Source organism: Acomys minous (genome assembly GCF_964271855.1).
Source record: "Acomys minous genome assembly, chromosome: 2".
Taxonomy (NCBI): domain Eukaryota; kingdom Metazoa; phylum Chordata; class Mammalia; order Rodentia; family Muridae; genus Acomys; species Acomys minous.
This window is the reverse complement of record NC_140484.1, coordinates 126,107,889-126,128,687: the sequence shown is the minus strand read 5'-3', so window position 1 is coordinate 126,128,687 and position 20,799 is coordinate 126,107,889. Positions and strand designations below refer to the sequence as shown.

Sequence of the window (20,799 nt, the reverse complement as noted above, 5' to 3'; positions counted from 1 at the left end):
GGTGGGTTTATGGCTGACACAAGAGGAAACAGTTATGAGTAACCTGCTTTCCTTTCATTCAGTTTTAAAGACTTAATTAACCATAGAAAAACCAAGTCTTCCTTTCTCTGCGAATCCCTGGTTCTTACAGTTTTTTTTCCCAGTAAAAGCACTAACGGCATCAATATAAAGGCTATGTGTGTTCTTGAGTTAACATTAGCCATGATGCTGGTTATTTGAATGAACTTTTTTCACGGAGATTTCTTATATTATTGAGACATTGCAGAAACTTCGGATAGATTCTGGCAAAAAAAAAAAAAAAGCCCAAATATTAAATTAAAAAACCCCCAAAATCACAGTGTCTGGTGATTTTGGAGGACATATTCCTGTGTGGCAGACTAACAATAAATAATAGACATTTAATTTAATGAGATTCTTTTTCCTAGAAGCAACAACATACAAGTGCAGCCAGGAACAAGAATGCCACCTTACTTATCTGGAAACTCCCATCTAATACAGAGTATCTGAGCTGTTTTCTATGTGTTAAGAAAGAACTATATGCTGCCAGGTTCAGCACTTTGCAGACCTAATTATCAGTGCAGTAGACAATGACGGGGCTATGAGACAAGCATGAGCCCACTCAAACTATAAATTCTTCTAAAATATATTCTAATAATAGTGTTTTACTTATACCATCTCTAATATTAAAGCATTATTTGTCATAGTGTATGACATCTGAAGATGGTTAGAATCATCAGGCTGTTGAATATCTCACTAAGTATTTCATAGCAGGACAAAATCTACATGGACCTTCCCCTGAATTCCATAGCAGATCCTGAAAGAGTTTCATACTGTGAAACTGTGGTTTCAAACTGTGGTTTTATTAGTCATGTTATGCTATGTCCAGTAAAATATACCTTATAAAATGAACCATACTCATCCAAGTATGTATAAATTATGTTAATTTTGAACAATCCATGTTTATTTAATATAATCTGAAAAACTGTTTTCTTTTTCTTGTTCCCTGATCATGCAGACATGACCCATAGGCCTACTCAATGACTACTCCTTGTTAATAAATCACAAATAAATCAACACACAGTAGCTTTATATCCAGACAATTTTAAAAATTAATGAAATTAAATCTAGATTTTATTTAGATTTTACATTTCTATTCTCCCCCAGTTAACACCAACCTTGAAAGTATGATTGTGATTTGATTTCATTTTTTCTGGTACTTTATTCTTCTTTCCATATCTATCAACTTGCTTCTGTTACCTATGGGATGAAAAAAGGTGGGACTGAAGTAGCTTAGAGGCAGAAAATGTCTAAATGTCTGAAAGGAAGCACTGTCCTGCCATGTGTTTAGTTCTCTTAGCTCAAAGATATTTAATTTGTTTTCTTCCATGGGAAGCAAGAGTAATTCTTTGAAGAAGTTCCCTCCAAACATCATTACAGTATATAATGAGCCTACAATGACTTAAGATAAGTAGCGCACACTACTTTAATGGCTTGATGCATGTTGAAATTGTTCATATAAAATATCGTATCTTCCGTTAGGGTCCTTTTGCCCCTCCAAGCTACACTTCAACATGGTCCTGTGAACAATGTTTTAATTCTTTGATTTTCTTTCTCCATCCCTCCTTCTTTTCTCTGTAATCAATCTAGCTATCTATTTATCTATCTCCTCTCTCTCTCTCTCTCTCTCTCTCTCTCTCTCTCTCTCTCTCTCTCACACACACACACACACACACACACACACATGCACTTACATTCCTTAGCAAATACCCCTTGACTCATCATAGGTGAACAGAGAAGTGTTACTTCTAAAGTGAACTGACAGCCCTTAACCTCATCACCAGCTAGGAAATTCCACCACGCACATTCACTTTCAGAGCTATTGGGCAAAGATACAATACCAAGATCTACATCTTAACAGTCCCTCGGCTACAATGCCAAGCTCTACAAATGACTTCTTTGAAGGCCTTCTCAGTTGTATAAAGAGAGGAGGGAATCCCTGACATCACTGCTCTGTGGGTCCTTAGTCCTCATCACACATTGTTGGTCAGCTTTCCATCACTATGACTAAGTACCTGGCAAAACAACGTAGAAAGAGTAAAAGGTTTATTTTAGCTCACAGATTTGGTCAATCGCTCCTATTACGGTGACGGTGACATGTCGTGAATTAGCACATTGCATCAGAATCATGGGCCTTCACAACTCACATCAACAGACAGGGAACAAAGGAGAGTGAGGAGGAGCCTGACACCCCAGTATACCTTCCAAAAGGAAGCCCTCAATAGCCTAAAACTCTCATACAAGTTCTTGCTTTTCAAAGGGCCAGTGCCTCTCTGGAACACCAACTTGGGGATCAGTTTCACTAATGCTTCAGCTTTAGGGTGCATTTTACACTTAAATTGTAGCACATAGTCAAATCTCTTTGAAATAAAGCTCATTTGCAAACCCTTCTGGGCTTCTGAATTTCTTATGGATAGCAACATTGGAAGGCTTAATAATTGAAAAAGAACAGGAGGGATACATGAGAGACTTCGGATGGAGGAAAGGGAAGTAAAAAGATATAATTATATTATAATCTTGAAATTTTTAAAATATATTTAAAAATAGAAGACTATATTTTGAAGAATCTATTCAAGTCAATTTGTACCCACTGTGGAATGTAGGAGTGTTTCCCATCTGTTTCACCTATTTTCCTGATACATAGCAAATTACAGCAAAAACCTCTCTTTTTAATATTTTCATGAAATTTATTTTAAATATACATATATGCACATTCAACCATGTACAGATATTACAAGATAGATATGTATGTGTATGTGTATACATTTAACATGTGAGCTCTGAACATGATTATATACTGTCTGTCCCTATAAAACTGGTTTCATTGAGTTGTTCTGCCTTACATGAACTCTACTGATCTTTCTGCCTAGCCTGAAGGCCCCAAAGGGCATGATGAAAAGAAGCCTCATCAACCTAAGAAGCATCATCTAGAGTTTGATTTTGAACAGTTTCTTAATCATATTATACAGTATCTTTTCTACAGGGATAAAGAAGAGAAATATCAGAAATGTATGAGACACTTGCAAACAACGTGTTCATTTTTACTCTATGGAAACTGAATTATATAAAGGATCATCTTCACCTCTGCTGGGTTATTTCTATAAAATCCAGAGCTTTGAAATTCATGGCATATGATATAAAATATATAGATACAGATACATCTAATTTTCCTCATTCACTCTAAAGTCTTACACATCAGGATTGCCTTATTAATGCAAAGAGAAATAATGAGTTAAAGTCAGATTTTTCCCCTAATATCGATAAGACTATAAAAGAAATAAGACAGAACATGGCTTAAAAGTAAACTTCAAATAATTAAAGAACTGACCAAATTCGGTCTGGATACATGCAAAATACCAAATTGAGTGTGATCCTAGTGGGAAAGAGAATTAGAGAAGTGAATCTAGAGTAAAAAGCATTAAAATGGTGTTAGTGTGTGTGTGTGTGTGTGTGTGTGTGTGTGTGTGTGTGTGTAAAACTATCAAGCAATAGAAATGTTCACCACAGAATCGAAACCCACATAAGATGAACTTGTGTATTCTATGACAGCTCCTGAGAAAGCAGCTGAATAGCAAGGGGAAAACCATCCAAGGAAGCAATAATACTGAGAGTGCTTAACCTTGTCTCACAAATCAAGGAAAGAATTATAAGAAATTCACTTCCATTTTATTAACAGGACAAAGGAGTTTTTTAAAAGTCCATTTCACTGTGTTGATTAAAGCACTAATTAAAACAATGTGTGTAAAGGGTCCCCGTGGCATAGCTGTTTAAGAGGGAAAAAAAATAGTAATGAAATTAAATTACACAAAGACAAGTTAAGAATACAATGTTTGGTGACTTAATAACGAACAAAAATTAAGGCAAGTAGAGTGTGCATGCCACATCCAGCTACTTCCCAGACTACAGGAGCCAGAGATGAAAAACAGCACATACCTAGGCCAGTTATTTTCTCCTTTGGGCTATTTTCTGATTGCTATTGTTCTACCCACATTCATTGCTTCCACAGCTGTTCCCAAGTTCACTAACCATCCTGCTTGTGTTCCGTCGTGTCAACACATTTCTCACATGCTCTCCCATCTCCTTTTCCCGAGGACCACCAGTAGAATCTCAGATCCAAGCGGCATCCTCTTCACATTTTTCTTTTATTTCTACTTTGCTCCCAGCATGCCTTCACAGGGAGGGGACATAACACCGCTAAGACTTTCTTCAGCTTTACTGAGGATAACGGCAAAGCACGCTCCAATTTTCCCCTCTGAGTCCACCGGCGGCAAAGCTTTGTGTTCATCTGCTAGCTCATTTGACAAGGAGTGATCGAACTTCTTCCCCGTAGTAACTGCTGTGTAACCGATGGTTGCAAAGTGGGTCCCCAACACTGCCTCAATGATCTTCAGCCTCATCTTGGCGGGGGGGCCCTATTAATGTCTCCATTTCACACAGGGAAAACTAAGACTAAATGAGGTGAGCTAGCGCTTCTTGTCTAGCGACAATTTTCCTGACTTTCATGTTGTGCACTGTTGCAATATAAAAGACGGATTCACGACATTATATCTAGTTCTTGGATGCTTGTCGATGAACTTTTTTTTTTTTTTTTACCATTTTAAAATTTTTATGTGTTTAATCATTTTACAGCCCTGATCCCAGGCCCCTCCTCTCTCTCCTCCCAGTCCCAACCTCAGGACCCTCTACCTCTCATTCGCCCATCTCTTTCTTCTCAGAGAAGCGGAGACCCCTAAGGGGTACCAACCCATCCTGGCACTTCAAGTCACAGCAGGACTAAGGGCTTCTCTGGCTGAGGCCAGGCAAGGCAGCCCACCTAGGGTGAAGGGATCCAAAAGCAGGCAACAGAGTCAGAGATAGCCCCTACTCCTGTTTTTAGGGAACCCACACCCACACGATAACTGTGCTACACATCTGCTGCATATATGTAGATATTCTGGATCCGATCCATGCAAGCTGTTTGGTTGGTAGACTGCTGGCTTGTCCCACTACCTGTTTTCTGCTCTTGGGTTTTTGCAGTCCCTGAGGCCAGGCCCCCTATGCTCCCTGCTTCCCGGGAAGCTTGCATGTGTTTTCTGGGCGACTTGTGATAACTAGCCCACACGTGTTGGCATTTGCATGTCAGGCGTCTGCAGCTCTCACTATTATCGTTGCCTGTACCCAATGGAACGGTAGGGCCACGGCCGAGGAGGCACTGATTTTGTCAATGGATTTTAAAATAAATTATGGGGATTCAAAAGGAAAGATAAAGAAGAAATAAAGTAGAAAACACAGAAAAGCATAACAATGAACAACTGTAACAATATTTGAGAGCAGAAAGCTTTAGGAAAATATGGAAGTCAAGTTACCCTAGACTAATGCCTTAAGTATTTGATGAGCTATCTTGAACCTGCAGGAAGTTAAAGATGAACTCAAGAACATCCCTCCTGTTCAGTTTGGCCCTTGAGAGAGGACTTATGTGGTACTAAGGCAACATTACTCATCAGTGTCCTACACAAACTAATGAAAATCTCTAAAGCAAGTACCATCAATTTATACCCCCAGGTTGCACATGGACTAAATTAAAACAATAAAATATTAACAGACACGGAAGGAAAAAAAGACCCTGTGATTCAGCAGAAACAACAAATGATAGTTTTCCTTAGATGACCAATGTCTTTGCATACATTATTTATCACGATAAAAAGTGTGTATTAAAAATGAATAACAATTGAGTATTGAGAACCAGTGAAGTGAAAATGGGAACTTTGAAGAAACAGGATATGTAGCCTCAGAGATGATCCCATGAGTCCCCTGCTAACAAAATTCTTCTAATGTCTTTATGTGTAAATGTTCATAGCACATCTTCCTTTTCAATACAATGTATTTACTAACTTCTCACATTCATTTTTTTCTTTAAAAGATATCATATGATATACAATTACTATTCTGCTCCTTATATTTCTCTTTCCTTGGTCATCTTTAATATATATTCTTTATCTCTGGTTTTATCATTTAATCATGCTGTCAGGCTTACTCCACATTCTGTCTATTTATAATTAACTTTCTTTGTAAGTTTGCTTCTTCTATTTTTTTTCACTAAAATTAAAAAGAAAAATATTCAATAAATTTCATATTTAGTGGTGTGACAATTCTAAGTTAATAACTCAAACATATTAATATGTTTCTAAAAATTGCATGTTGCTTACTAAAACACCAAGATATGTTTAAAAATGGCCAATACCACATGAATATAGTAATGAATTCAAACAATAGAATGCTGTACAGTGTGAATCAGGGAAGTACTGAAAAACAGCTTCATGCAAAAATCTGAAATATACAATTCTAGTGGAAGCAACCAGAAAAAATAACTCTGGTGTCCCATATTTATCCATGTCCCCTGGATGGGGAGGCCTGGTGGCACTCAGAGGAAGGATAGCAGGCTACCAAGAAGAGACTTGATACCCTAAGAGCATATATAGGGGGAGGAGGACCCCCTCAGTCACAGTCATGTGCATATACAGGGGGAGGAAATCCCCCTCAGGAACAGTCATAGAGTAAGGAGAAAATTGGGGAGAAGGAATGGGAAAATACAAGGGATGGATTAACAATTGAGATGTAATATGAATAAATTAATAAAATATAATTTTAAAAGTGTATTCCCATTGATAGTTTTTTGTAACTTTAGAACAACAAAAAATAAGTTTTATTTATAGATATCAGAATAGTGTAGCCTGATAAAGATAATGAATGATAAAAATCAAAGAATTTACAATGTATAAAAGTGTAGAAATATTTGGTTGTTAATTGGGGTCGAGATTGCACAGTGTATAATCTGTTAAATCCATCAAAGCATAAGTATCACTGATGATCCATTGAGGAAAGCGCTTACATTCTTGGCTCCAAATCAGTAATAAAGCTAAATAGCTTATTTTAAAAATCTGAATAGTAAAATTAAAAACTAGAAACCAGGTCAGAGGAAACTACACAAACTAAATTACAGACAGGTGTAGAAAACAAACTACCAAAGAAAAGGTTGAAGACAGAAGATATTTTCTCTGTCTCATTGATTTGAGGGGCCAGTTGCTCATTCAAACTTCTAATAAACATTTTAAAAATCAATTCAATATATGTCAAAATATTTTTAAAATACTGAGAGTGACAACCCCTTTACTATCACACAAAAAATATGAGCAAAACCAGAAATACAAGTATGTTAGTAGGACACTGAAACCAGTCTAGGCCTGAGGATCTTTGCCAAGTGCAGAGAAGGCTTGTGTTTTGACCGTTCTCCATTGCGTAGGATAGGGTATGAAGTCTGTGATTCTAAGGCAAGTTCACTTACTTGAGAATCAATAAATAAAATGATCTAACCCTGTTCGAATCCCAGACAAACACAAGAAATGCTGTTGTGGCTCCGATGAAGAAGGGGAATGTTTTACAGAAAATTCCACAAAGCCTTAGGGTTTAGGGCAAGTCTCAAACTTATTCCTGATTAAAATGAATTACATCTCCATAGTTTTAACACTCAAAAGCAGTCTCTAATAAGAAGTTCCCTTCAGTACCTTGCAGTAGCAAGTGCAAAGTAGCTTCAGATGACAGTCACTCATCTTAAGGCTCGAAGAACCCAAAAAGTCATTTTATATATAGGTACTAAGAATTTTAGATCATCCAAAATCAGAGTAAAAGTTAAGCCAACAGAAACAAATCATACAGGCATCAGAAACATCTGGTACTTTCTTAGAAGGATCTTTATTCTATAAACTATTAGTATATTGCTGTAGTAGTAAATCTTCTGGTAGTATTTATTTGTATTTTTTTACTTATTTTGCTTCTCTCTCATTTTTAGGATGGGCTAGCACATCAGTATGCTCAACTCTATGGAAAGAGACCTAGATCCTAGGTCACCACTTTGATTATGAAAAATGTATCAAATGGTATATTAGATATCTATTGGCATGTAGCAAAGTGCTCTCAGAATTATGTTTAAAACAGCATTTTGTGCATGTGTGTGTGTGTGTGTGTGTGTGTTTGTGTTTTGTGCAAGTGCTTTGTGTGTGTATCTAGGTGTGTGTGTGTGTGTGTGTGCATGTATATGTGTGTGTCTTGTGTGTGTGCAGTTTGTGTGTGTCTCTGGGTGAGTGTGAGTACATGTGTGTGTGTGTGTGTTTGTGTGTATCTGTGTGTATGTCCATGTGTCTGTGTGTGTATCTGTGTGTGTTTGTCTGTGTGTATGTCTGTGTCTGTGTGTGCATGTGTGTATGTGTGTGTATGTGTATCTTTGTGTCTGTGTCTATGGGTGTTTTGCCCACACAAATGTCTGTGCACTACATGCATGCCTGTCACTCCTGGAGGACAGAGGAAGGTTGTGAGCCCTGATGGAGGTCCTGGGGTTTGAATTCGGGTCTTCTGGGAGGGCAGTGGGTGCTTTTACCTGCTGAGTCCATAGCACTTTTTATTTCTTTGATAAGAATCTTGTTAAATCTGGCTCTAAAAGACATATACAAGGCATGATCCTTATTCTAAGTAAATTAATACATCTATATTGATTGAGATTCTGTTATATCCCTGAAATTAGGCTGGGAGGTAAGAAAAGGGCAAATTAAATATGGGCTTCTACTTACGGCTATGAGACAAGCTAAGGTATTTTCAAAACAGTGTATTTAGACAAAAATTATAATTTAACATGTAAGAGAGATAATGGCCATTGACTAGATCTGGGTAGGGGTTTAAAGTTTACTGCCTGTATTGTCCTTGGCTGGTGCCTTTGTTTGAACAGGACCCCTGGGCCCAAATCTGCCTATCATAATGTTCTACTTGTAGGTTTCTAGGACCCTCTGGATCCTTCTACTTTGCTATTCTCCCATGCTTCTCTCATCTAGAGTCCCAATAGGATGTCCTCCCCTCTGTCCCAGTTTCCTGGTAAGTGAAGGCTTTCATGGGACATGCCCCTTGGGCTAATACCAATGGTCAGAACATTCTCCACATTTGAGTGGAGAGTGGGATATGACTTTCTCACATACTCTGGTGCCTCACATTTGACCATGTCTCCTGGAGGGGGAGACCTGGTGGCACTCAGAGGAAGAACAGCAGGTTACCAAGAAGAGACTTGATACTCTATGAGCATATACAGGGGGAGGTAATCCCCCTCAGGAACAGTCATAGGGGAGGGGAATAAGGGAAAAATGGGAGGGAGGGAAGAACAGGAGGATACAAGGGATGGGATAACCATTGAGATGTAACAAGAATAAATTAATAAAAAATAAAAAAAGACAGATAATGGCAGAGATAGAGCCAAAGAGATGGGAAAGAATCAATTAATAGAGAGCTTTGGAAGCAATGCTAAGGCTTTTGCTGAGAAGCCATTGGAATTTTTCATCAAAGTGGTAATATAATCCAAAATATAATCCCTGCTGCTGTGTGCAGGTTATGCATAAAGGAGATGCATATGGAGACTGAGAGATAAGCTTTGACAAGAAAGAAAATAATCCAAATTAAGGCAGTGAAAAAGAAATGTAATGTTATCTCAGTCTCTGCTGACAGAAATATCTAAACTAATCAAACTGTACCTCCAATCAGTCCTCCCAAGCAAGCACCTCTGCCTTGGAGCCCCTCTCTCACGCCACCTTTGTTTTCTTGTTGACAGGAGGGTCCCTCCCACCACATGATTCATGCAGGTAGACTATTGCTCACTGTCTGATAGGCAGTGCTTTTCCTGGACCGCATGTATCAAGGACACGGATACAGTGTGGACAGGTGCTTTGCCTCCTGTTTTTGTTGGCTTCCTCTTAAGATGGCAAAGCTTAGGCCTTGAAAGGAAGAGACCCGAGCACAGCAACAATGAGAAGCATCTGCACTGTGTGAGCAGCTCTGGCATGAAATCTCCCATCCCTGCTTCAAAAGCCTTGACAGCAGATGGCACCAACTGTTAGTTAATGTGACCACAAGGAAGAGAAAAGGGAGCATCCTATAACTTGCAGATAGTCGATGTTTACAAAAATTCTTTATGTTCACTAGATATTTTAAAACCCACTATGTGTGTGTCCTGACTGCATGGGATATCTTTTCTTCTCGTATCCCAGAGGCATCCTTCCCACTGTCCTTTTTTAAGGGAAAGAAGAGATAACGTTGAAACCGTACCTCACATTTATAGTCAGCCTGTATCTAACCTCTGAAGTTCATGAATGTTTCTTTTAGCTGTTCCTTTGTTTTCACTTCATTCATGGACCCTCATGGTGTCTTTAACTACTCACTGTTGTCCAAAACAAAAGGATATAAAATGTTTTGACCTATTTCCTCTATCAAATGACGACTAGGAAACCTCCCATTTCACTGGCCCTGTGGCTGTTCTTCTAGGCAAGCAGTTCCTTAAAGTGTGAAGATGAGTCGAAAGATTGTCATTATAAACTCAAGGGTTGGTTCTGCTTGTGGTGACGGTCATCTCTTCATTTCTCTCTGTCGATGTTTAATATGACCTCTGGCACAAACTTGGCAAATTCAGAAATGCTCCTACCATGTGGGTGGATAGGGTCTGTGACATAAGCCTCCAAATGGGTCCATTCATAAAGGTACAGATGGCATAGCAGCTCCAATGCTGTCCACTGACCAGCCATGTGCTGAACACAAAATTTAAGTCACTAATGGTATGGTCAACAGAGAGTTTGTCATTATTGTTCAAATGCACTGTAGCCCACTTAGCAATATGGTCACTGAGCTCTTCATGAATATATAAAGACTGTTATTAAACTTTTTGAGCATAAGTCATTCTTTCATCACTATGAAAACTACTGAGAATTTCTTCTACCAGCTGTGTCAAAAAATGTCATTTGGAATCATCATATTACGTAATAATGCTATCTTCAAAAAGCAGTATTGCATTCTTATTATCATTTGTGGATCCTAGGCACATTAAACTATACATGCATATGCATGTGTGTGTGCATGAGAGTGTTATGTTTGTGTGTGCTCATGTGTATGATAGACAGAGGGGAGGAGAAGCAGGAGGGATATTGGAGAAGGAAGGAGTCTAGCATAGGTAAGAAAGGGAGATCAGTATGAATGGGATGATACAAGGGATGAAAATGGTTAAATCACATAATATACTTTACATCATTGTCATGATGCCCAGCAGTATGTCCAGTGAATGTACAGAGAAGAGAGAGAGAGAGAGAGAGAGAGAGAGAGAGAGAGAGACAGACAGACAGACAGACAGACAGACAGACAGACAGACAGACAGACAGACAGACACAGACACAGAAGACTGACAGACACAGAGAGAGACAGAAACACAGAGACAGAAGACTGACAGACACAGAGAGAGACAGAAACACAGAGCCAGAAAGAGAATAAAAACACAGTCCATACAGCAAGTGAGACAAAGAACACCAGGCAATTTTAAAGTTAGCCTTAACTTGACCCTCACTCGTATTCCAGATGCACAAAGAAAGTTCAAAGACATGTCTCCAGATGTTTGAAAGATAATCTGTTTTTAGCATCTTCCCTAACAGTAAGCTGTATGGAGGAAATCTGGCCATCAAAATTACCCTGAATTGCCACTGATATGTTCACTGACACATTTGTAGTTACTGCCTACTGAGAAAATAAAATGAATAGATATTGATTTCTTAAGGAAATAGTTAAAGGAAAAACCTGAATTTATGTTGCCATAAAGTCAAAAGAGATAAGATAAATCAAGGTAGAAACAATTCTATAAATGCAAGGGCAATGTGCACATCTTATAGATAAGAAGGTAATGCGTCTTGTTGGGAAATTTATGGGGACAAAATTAAAATTTAGACTTTTAAACACAAAGATATGTAGCAGAAAAAGTTATAAGAAAAGCATGAGGATATGGTTCCCTCTTATCCAGTTATTGAAATATGATTTTTACAATAGACTATTCCTTCGGCACCCAAGGAAATTTTTAAAATCTCTGCCACCCTCACATGGGCATGTATTAGATTACAAAATCTATCTCTACAACCATTACCCCATCCAAACAACATTATTGGAAGACTAGAGTTGACAACAAGAAAACTTTTAGAGAAAGTTATCAGTGTCCTGCATGTGTGAATATGTAGGTGTATATGTATGCATGTGTGTTCTCTGTGTGTGCATGCCTGCCCTGGATTTGGCAAGTGGGGTAGGGCTTACAATCACGGAAAAATACTGGTCTCAAATGATGAGGGCCTTCATGGCACTCCTAGAATTTTAGAAATGTTGGTATCTGTGTCTGACTCAGACATGAAAGGTATTAGAGTCTCTGAATAAAAGATTACTAAATTGACAATGCTTTCCTTTCCCTAAAAATAAGGCAGAATATTACGTGGGTGCCAGGCTTGGTGTAATCCACACTTGACCTGCAGAGGCATATGACACAGTCAGGTGATTAATGCATAATGTCAGAGGTCCAACACGGACAGGCACAAGAGAGCAAGCAAGTGGGGCTCTCCAAAGAACATGTAATGCACCTCACTGGGAGAAAAGAAAATCAGCACTTTGCTTCTTCTACATCTCATGGTCACTGTGTTCACCAATGTATTGCTACTCTGCTTTGAAATCACACATTAGTATATGCATTGTGATTTAAAATGATAGTAATAAATTTCTCTGGGACTAGAGAGATGGTTCTGTGTTTAAAAGTACTAGGTGTTCATTATGAGGAGTAAGGTTTTATTCCCGCACATAGTGACTCACAACCATGTATAGCTTCAGTTTTAGGGGATCTGGCATGCCCTTCTGCCCTCTGCAGGCATCATGCTGTGATGTACACACACACACACACACACACACACACACACACACACACACACACACACATGCATACATGCAGGAGAAACACCCATATACATATAATAAAGATTTTAATTATTCCTTTGTTTTTCTTCTTTACAGTGATTCTGGAGTCCTCCATAATGCCAGGGAAAACTAGTTTCTACCAAGGGTCAAGGTGAATAGGGCATGAGGTCACATGATGGCACACTACCTGACCAAGATCTAGAATGCAGTCCTTCGGGGCATTTGCCACCTCATCTTATGGTAACTTTTCCTTAGTTCCTTCAGTCAGGAAACCAAAGGCTGTGTGATCATGTGCTCCCAAGACTTCCTCCATGCCTCTTCAGTCTATAGCCTGGATACTGATCTCCTGTCACCTGAAATGTACTCTGGAAGGATTCTTAGTCCCTGTGTGCAAGCTCTCCTAGCCCAATACTGAGCAAATGAGAGCACTTCTTTGCTTACAGAGGACAGAATCATTCCTCCTTCTGTTTCAGCGACTGTGCAGTTTCTGTCTCCTCACTAGACACTCACTGCTACAGCCACCTATGCAAGTATTACGGTTAGACACACCAGGTCCAAAGCCTGTCTTTTACCCCTAATCCCCCTAACCCCTCCAACTCTGGAGGAGACAAATTAAAGCCTCAGAGATGAAGGCTTGGAAGCATAGGAAAAGATAGGTGAAATAAAGAAATCACAGCCTCCCTGCCCTATTCAATCGCTATATCCCTAACGCTAGGGCACAGTAAAGCAAGGAGAGAAACCTTAATTGAGTAAGTCATTGGAGTTTTGTGATTCTTGGTTTCTTCACTTCTAAAAATAAGTGAAAAAGAACCCAGTATGCCCAAGATGCTGCATGGGCATAGAGGAGATGCTAACGAGGGAAAAGAACAAAAGATGCAAAGTAAAATGAGCATGTGCCTTTTCAGGCCAGTTAAATCCATATATGTATCTGTGATCTTATTCTGGGATAAAGATCTGATCGTGACATCCTCCACCTGGTAGATGGCATGAATGCTATCTGTCTTTTTGTCAGTTAGATAGGTATTTTGTTAAAATTATTATGGTTGAAGATGAAGTCAATTGGGAAGAGAAGGTAAGGAATATTTAGACTAAAAGAATTTAAGTTTAAAAGTAAATAAATCCCAGGTTAAAATAAGCCCTTATAGTTTATCAGACTTATGAAAACTATTAATCAACAAGTGTTACCTGAATCACAAAGATGTATTAGTTAGGTAGGGTGTTCTTATTGTTAACCTCTTCTTCGAAGTGTTGATTCATCTGTGGGATCTCTCCAACTTATTTTCAAACAATCACCAATAAAGAATTCTAATCTGCTAAGGAAATCTAATCCCAATACCAGAGGGCACATGTAGGCTTTGAATTTTTTCAAACCTACTTTACTTGGGGTTCTTTAATGCTTATACCTCCCTTCCAACCCACCTACCCAGGCTAGGAGAAAAGAGATTAATGGGAACAAAAGTAGACCTTTTCAGACTCAATTCTATGCAGCGATTCTACTGGCATAGTCAGCAGAATGCCAGCTGACCCATTAAACAGCAAACAAGAAATTCAACAAATGTGATTGTAACTGCAGCCTCTGGAACCCAGGAGCAGCAGGCAGAACCTGGAGCAGCTGCTGGAACCTCGAAGCATTCGCTAGAAAGTTTCTCTCTAGCAGTGTCTTGAATGGGAACAATGAACAGCCAGACAGTAGGAAATGATGCCAAGACCAAAAAGCCCAGCATCTTGTTTTGGGTATGTGTGTGTGTGTGTGTGTGTGTGTGTGTGTGTGTGTGTGTGTGTGTGTGTGTGTGTGTGTGTACACATATATACATAGCCTCTCAGAGTCCTTCTAGGATGTTTATCAGTCGACAAAGACCATTCCCCCAAAAGAGGTGGACAAACATCACTTGTTCTCTCACAAGTCTGTTTCCAGCAGACAAACACCACACACTCTCACACAAGTCTGTTTCACATCCCACTCTTGGGATTAAGACAAGACATCTTAACATCCACTATAGGCACAAAACTTCAGAGAGTGTTTCCTATAATTGAGGTAAAAATACAATTCCATTTCTAAGTTTTCAGGAGAAAAACTTTCCTTTCCTGTGACATCTTTGAAATCTTTAAAAGAAGTTGTCATAACCCCAGAGAGTATCTTCTCTCCCACTGAAAAACCAATGCTTTATTTTCATAAGGCTCACTCAGTGTCCTCACTCACTTCTGAACACATGAAAGTAGCAAACATCTCCAAGATTATTCTCTTTTTTTTTCCTCCTTTATTAATTTATTCTTGTTACATCTCAATGGTTATCCCATCCCTTGTATCCTCCCATTCTTCCCTCCCTCCCAATTTCCCCTTATTCCCCTCCCCTATGACTGTTCCTGAGGGGGATTACCTCCCCCTCTATATGATCATAGGGTATCAAGTCTCTTCTTGGTAACCTGCTGTCCTTCCTCTGAGTGCCACCAGGTCTCCCCGTCCAGGGGACATGGTCAAAGGTGAGGCACCAGAGTATGTGAGAAAGTAATATCCCACTCTCCACTCTACTGTGGAGAGTGTTCTGTCCATTGGCTAGATCTGGGTAGGGGCTTAAGGTTTACCACCTGTATTGTCCTTGGCTGGTGCCTTAGTTTGAGTGGGACCCCTGTGCCCAAATCTGCCTATCATAATGTTCTACTTGTAGGCTTCTAGGACCCTCTGGGTCCTTCTACTTTGCCTTTCTCCCATATCGGCCTCTGTGCATAATGATTCCTTTACATTACTGTACAAACAAAAGCATCAGAAAGACTTGTTTAGAGTCCATCCTATGGACCGACAGAAAAGATCTACTCTATTGGCCTTCCATTTTCCTTATTTTTCAAAATGAGACTTGCTGAGGCAGGAGTGAGGGGGTCCTCTAAAACACTGTCAGCCTCACAGGATCTACAATCAAGTAGAAGTCAACCTTCTGGGATGTCCCAGGATTGTGTAGATTAGGTTAGTTGAAGTAGAAGAACCCTTCTTAACTGTGGGTGTCACCATTTCATGGGTTAGTGTCCTTGACTGAATAAAAATGAGAGATTTTGCAAAAACAAAATCAGAGACCCACTCATTCACATACTCAAAATCCCATAAAAACACTAAACTGAAAGCTAAAATATATACACAGAGGACCCAGTTCAGAACCATGGAGGCCCTGTGCTTGCCGCATCAGTCTCTGTGAGCTCATTTGAGTGTTTCTCAGTTCATTTTCTCAAGTTGTTCTCCTGGGTTCTCTGGTTCTTACTCTACTTCCGCCTACTCTTCCGTGGTGTTCTCCAATCTCTGAGAGGATGGTCTGAGAGACCATTTAGAGCTGTGTGTTCAAAGGACCCTCTCTCTGAGTGAGGTGTGCCTGTGAGTCCCTATTTTTTCCATCAGCTGCAAGAGGGAGCTTCTCTGTTGATAGTTGAATAAGGCATGGATCTGAGTACAGCAAAATATCATTAGGAGTCATTTTAGCCCTACTCTTTTTTTTAAAAAAAGACTAATAGTATTTGGTTTTACCTTAGGTCACTGGGCTATCTAGTTTCTGGTCCTTGATCACCCAAGCATCATGGGATATGGGTTCCAACTCATGCAGTGAGCCTTAAGTCAAATCAGACATTGGCTGGTTACTCCCACAAGCTTGGAACCGCCGTTGTTCTAGCATATTCTCTGGCAAGAAAGCATTGCAGATCAAAGGTGTTGTGGATGCGTTGGTGTTTATGTTTCTCTTTCGGTAGCCTGCAGAGTACCTTCCCACACCAAAGACAATGCGTGGGTGAAAGTTCTGTGTAGGCGCTAGCTCAGCCTCTGTATAGTCATAGAGTTGTGTGGGTGTTGTCGTCAGCTTTTGCTATCAGTTTGCGGGGAGAAACCTATTGTCTTGGCAACTGCCTGCGTTGTTTAAGAATTGAGAGTGGTATGAAAGAATGGGGAGGGGGGTGAAAAGACCCAGAGGGTTCAGGAACTCCACAAGGAAGACCATTAAGGCCAGTAGATCTGGACGGGGGGAGGGGGGGACGGGGGGCTGCACAAACTACTGCAGCAACAAAGGACAATGCATGAAGTAAACCTAGACTCCCTGTTCAGACCTAGCCAATGAACAGCTCATTCTCCACTGTTGTGGAGACAGTGGGAATTGCCTCTGACATGAACTCTGGTGCCCCCAGTTTGATCACTTCCCCTTCATTGGGAGGCCAGGTGACACACAGAGGAATGGGAAGCAGGCTATCCAAATGGGACCTAATAGGTTATGGGCTATGGGCATATGGTGAGGGAGAAGGTCCCCTTCTTTCAGAGGTTTAGGGGCAGGGGAATAGGTCAGAAGAGGAAGTGAGGGTAGGAATAGAAAGATACAATCAGGATGTAATATGAATAAATTATAATAAATTAAAATTAAATAATTTCCACAGGGCCCAGTTGGTCAATAGCTATGAGATATAACCCAGTCCCAATACAGGAAGCTCTGTTTGGTGACAAGAGATGGCAGTTGAGACTCTGTATCCCTCATTATTTGGGGATTTCATTGGGACCAACTTCATATATTTTAGGATGTTTCCACTTCATGAAGTTTCCATTCTACCCCTCAAATACTCATCAATTCTATCTGTCCCTCTAATTCCCCATATGCCCTCCTCCTCGCCACCTGATCTTCCCATTCCTGCCCCTTCCCACACCCCAGTCCACCTATTAATTCTTTTCCATCTCCCTCTCACAGGAAGATCCTTGTGTCTTCCCTAGTCTCTTCCTCTTTATACTTATCCTTTCTGGGTTTACAGACTGTGGCTTGATTATCATTTATTTAATAGTTAAAATCCACATATAAGCAAATACATACTATATTTTTCTCTCTGGTTCTGGGTTATCTCAGTGAAGATGATTTTTTTTTTCTAGTTCCATCAATTTTCCGGCAAATTTCATGATGTCATATTTTAAACAGGTAAATAATACTCCATTGTGTAGATGTACCACACTTTCTTTACACATTGTTCCAATCTTGGCATCAATGCTATTTCCAATTTCTGGCTATTATAAATAGAGCAGCAACGAGCAAGGTTGAACAAGTGTCTCTGTGGTAGAATAAAGCATCCTTTGGTAATATGCCAAAGAGCGGTTATAGCTGGATCTTGAGGTAGACTGATTCCCATCTTTCTGAGGGACGACCATACTGATATCTATAGTGGCTGGACAAGTTTACACATCCACTTGCAATGGAAGAGTGTTCTCCTTGCCCCACAGACCCACCAGCATGACCTGTTCATTTATCATTTGAATTATACTTGTGAGAGGACATGAGATGGTGTTTATCTGTTAAAAGAGGAATTGCCTCCTGAGGGGCATGGTCTTTGCCCGCTGATAAAATTCCTAGAATAAACTTTGAGTAGATATATATGAGGCCTCAAACAGAGGCTTGGTTTTTTTTGGTTTTTGTATCACATCCTATCAATTGGGTGATCATTGCTCCACTTCTAGACGCTCCTAAAGAAAAATGGTCCAGAGAATGCTTTGAGTTTCTTCAGGATTTCGGCTGCTCCTCCAGGTTCCAGTGGCTGTGGTTGCATTCAATTTTGCTGAATTGCTGATTTGCTCTTTAAAGGGTCTGCTGGAATCCTGAAATCAGAAGGTAAAATGGCTCCAAAGAACTGAGTCTAAAAAGGTCTACTTCTCCTGTCCCCATTAACCTCTTTTCTCTCCTATCTAGTGTAGATAGGTTGGAAGGGAGGTGTAAGCATTAAAGAACCCTAAGGGAAGTAGGTTTATAAAAGTTCAAAGCCTACAAAAGAGTTCCCTGGTGAAATTTTTCTGGTCCCATATGTATACTATCATACTATTTACAAATAAAGAAACTGTAGCTTTTTCCTTTCCAATTTGAATCTTTTGTTTTCTTGTAATTCAATTACTATTGCTACTTTTCACTTGTTCTCTAGTTGATTTTTCTTGTTTGCAGTCTCCACAAATATGACCCTGCTAGTGTCTATCCACCTACCACTAATCTATACCTCTTCACACATTTTATGTAGTTTATCCGATCACCTACTGTCATCATTTATCATTTCTAGATATTGCAGATATACCTCAACATATATATATATATGTTCTAAGGAAACAAAGAGGTATACATTCCCATAGAAAAACTGAGAAAATGCCTATCCCCATGACTTGCCCTAAAATAAACAATAAAAGGATCCCATCATCCTGGAAGAAACAGATGCTAAATACATATGAAGAAAATGTAGGAACATTTAAAATTCACTCTTAGAAGAAACTATACACATAATTAAAGAATTTTATTTGATTAACAAAGTAACTCATCTTTTGATTATTCCTCCCGCTACTTTCTCCTCGAGCCTATCTCTTTGTATCCTTCCCTAATGCATTTTTTCACAGCTAATATATTTAGTAAATACTCAAAACAGCATTTTAGAATACTAACTATACTAATATTTTAAGAAAGAAAATGTGGGCAGATATAAAATCAGATATCATTAAAATGTGTAAAAGAACAGAGTCGGATACATTTTACTATTATACTTTTTCTATCCTAATTTTTGTCACTATTACTAACTTGTTACCATAAGATGTGTCAGAATTTAAAATGATACCTTGAATATGTATCATGATAATCACAAAAGTAAATGTCAATAATAAACAAACAAAAATAATTACTACGGAACCAACTACAGAGGGAATCATTTCACCAGAAAAGATGACCTAAGAAAGGAAAGAAAGGAAAGAAAAAAATTTTAAAAATATATTTTTAAGTAGTTATAAGACTTTGATTTTTAATACTTACCTTAAATGTAAATTAATTAAATTCATACAGTAAGACAATTTAAGAAGACCTAGCAACATACTGCTTCAAGAAACTTGTTATTTCTAAGAGCACACATAAGCTGTTCCATACAAATAAAATCCCAGGGAAATCTGGAATACTTAGATTAGGTGGAAGACTTCAAACCAAAAACAATGAAAAGAGAAGAGGGTGTTTATAATAAATGAGCCATCTTAGCAAGAAGAAACAAAAATTCTAAGTGGTATCACTGTTTTGAAGTATCTGAATGTGCAAAGAAAATAGTAATAAAGTTGAGGGGCTGTATAGACTCAAATACAATAATAAATGGGGACTTGAACACCTCATTTTCTGCAAAGGATGAATCATACAGAAAGGAAAATCAAGGAAAGAGACCATGATTAAATATACCCTGAATCAAATGAACCCAACAGACAACTACAGAGCATGGATATAATTTAGTAACAAATAAGTTCCACATTTTAATTTGAAAATATATTGTATATAGCAAGAATCTTTTGAAAATACAAAGGGATAATGTTGGAAATCAATTGAAGAAAAATCTTTAGAAGATATATAAATATTTGGAAATGAAATAGCTTCCTGTGAAATAACTAAAGGAGAGAAGAGGCATATTAACGGAGTTTAGTTATCAAATGAGTGTCATTTCTACAAACATTCATGAATAGTGTCCATCCATGTCTACATAAAGTGTTTCTGTTCAGCTATGAGTATCACAGTGACAGTTTGGAAAACTAGAGGAGCATTATTCTTACATTACTTCCATGGAAAAGATGGTATTTTATGTCTAACTCAAATAGATAACCATAAAAACACTGAAAACTCAATGACCAAAAGTACTTCATACTTAATTTTATTTTGACAGATTTTGATAAGTTTATGGTTTTAGAGTATATTAAAGACAACGTTTTTATTTTTTCTATAGACAATACTGAAAACAAAATCTACCAAAATTTGTTGCTCCAATTGTTTCAAACCATATATACAGAATTTAAAGTCCTTCATGTCTCTCTCCCTCTCTTTCCCTTTCTCTCTCTCTCTCTCTCTCTCTCTCTCTCTCTCTCTCTCTCTCTCTCTCTCTCTCTCTCTCTCTTTCTCTCTCATGTGTGCACACTCTTCCTCTACTCTCTCCATGTCTCTTTTGTAGCCTTTCTCCCTTCCAACCTTTCTT

General features: G+C 38.8%; 1 long non-coding RNA gene across 1 annotated transcript in view; it reads right to left on the bottom strand.

Moving 5' to 3' along the window:
* Window positions 1-1,236: 1,236 nt before the first annotated feature.
* The window catches only part of LOC311583743, a 148,590-nt gene continuing 129,027 nt past the window's right edge, over window positions 1,237-20,799 (bottom strand). Inside the window, exon 3 of the long non-coding RNA XR_014774655.1 lies at window positions 1,237-1,257. This is a non-coding gene — a long non-coding RNA (uncharacterized lncRNA). The remainder of the gene's footprint in view (window positions 1,258-20,799) is intronic.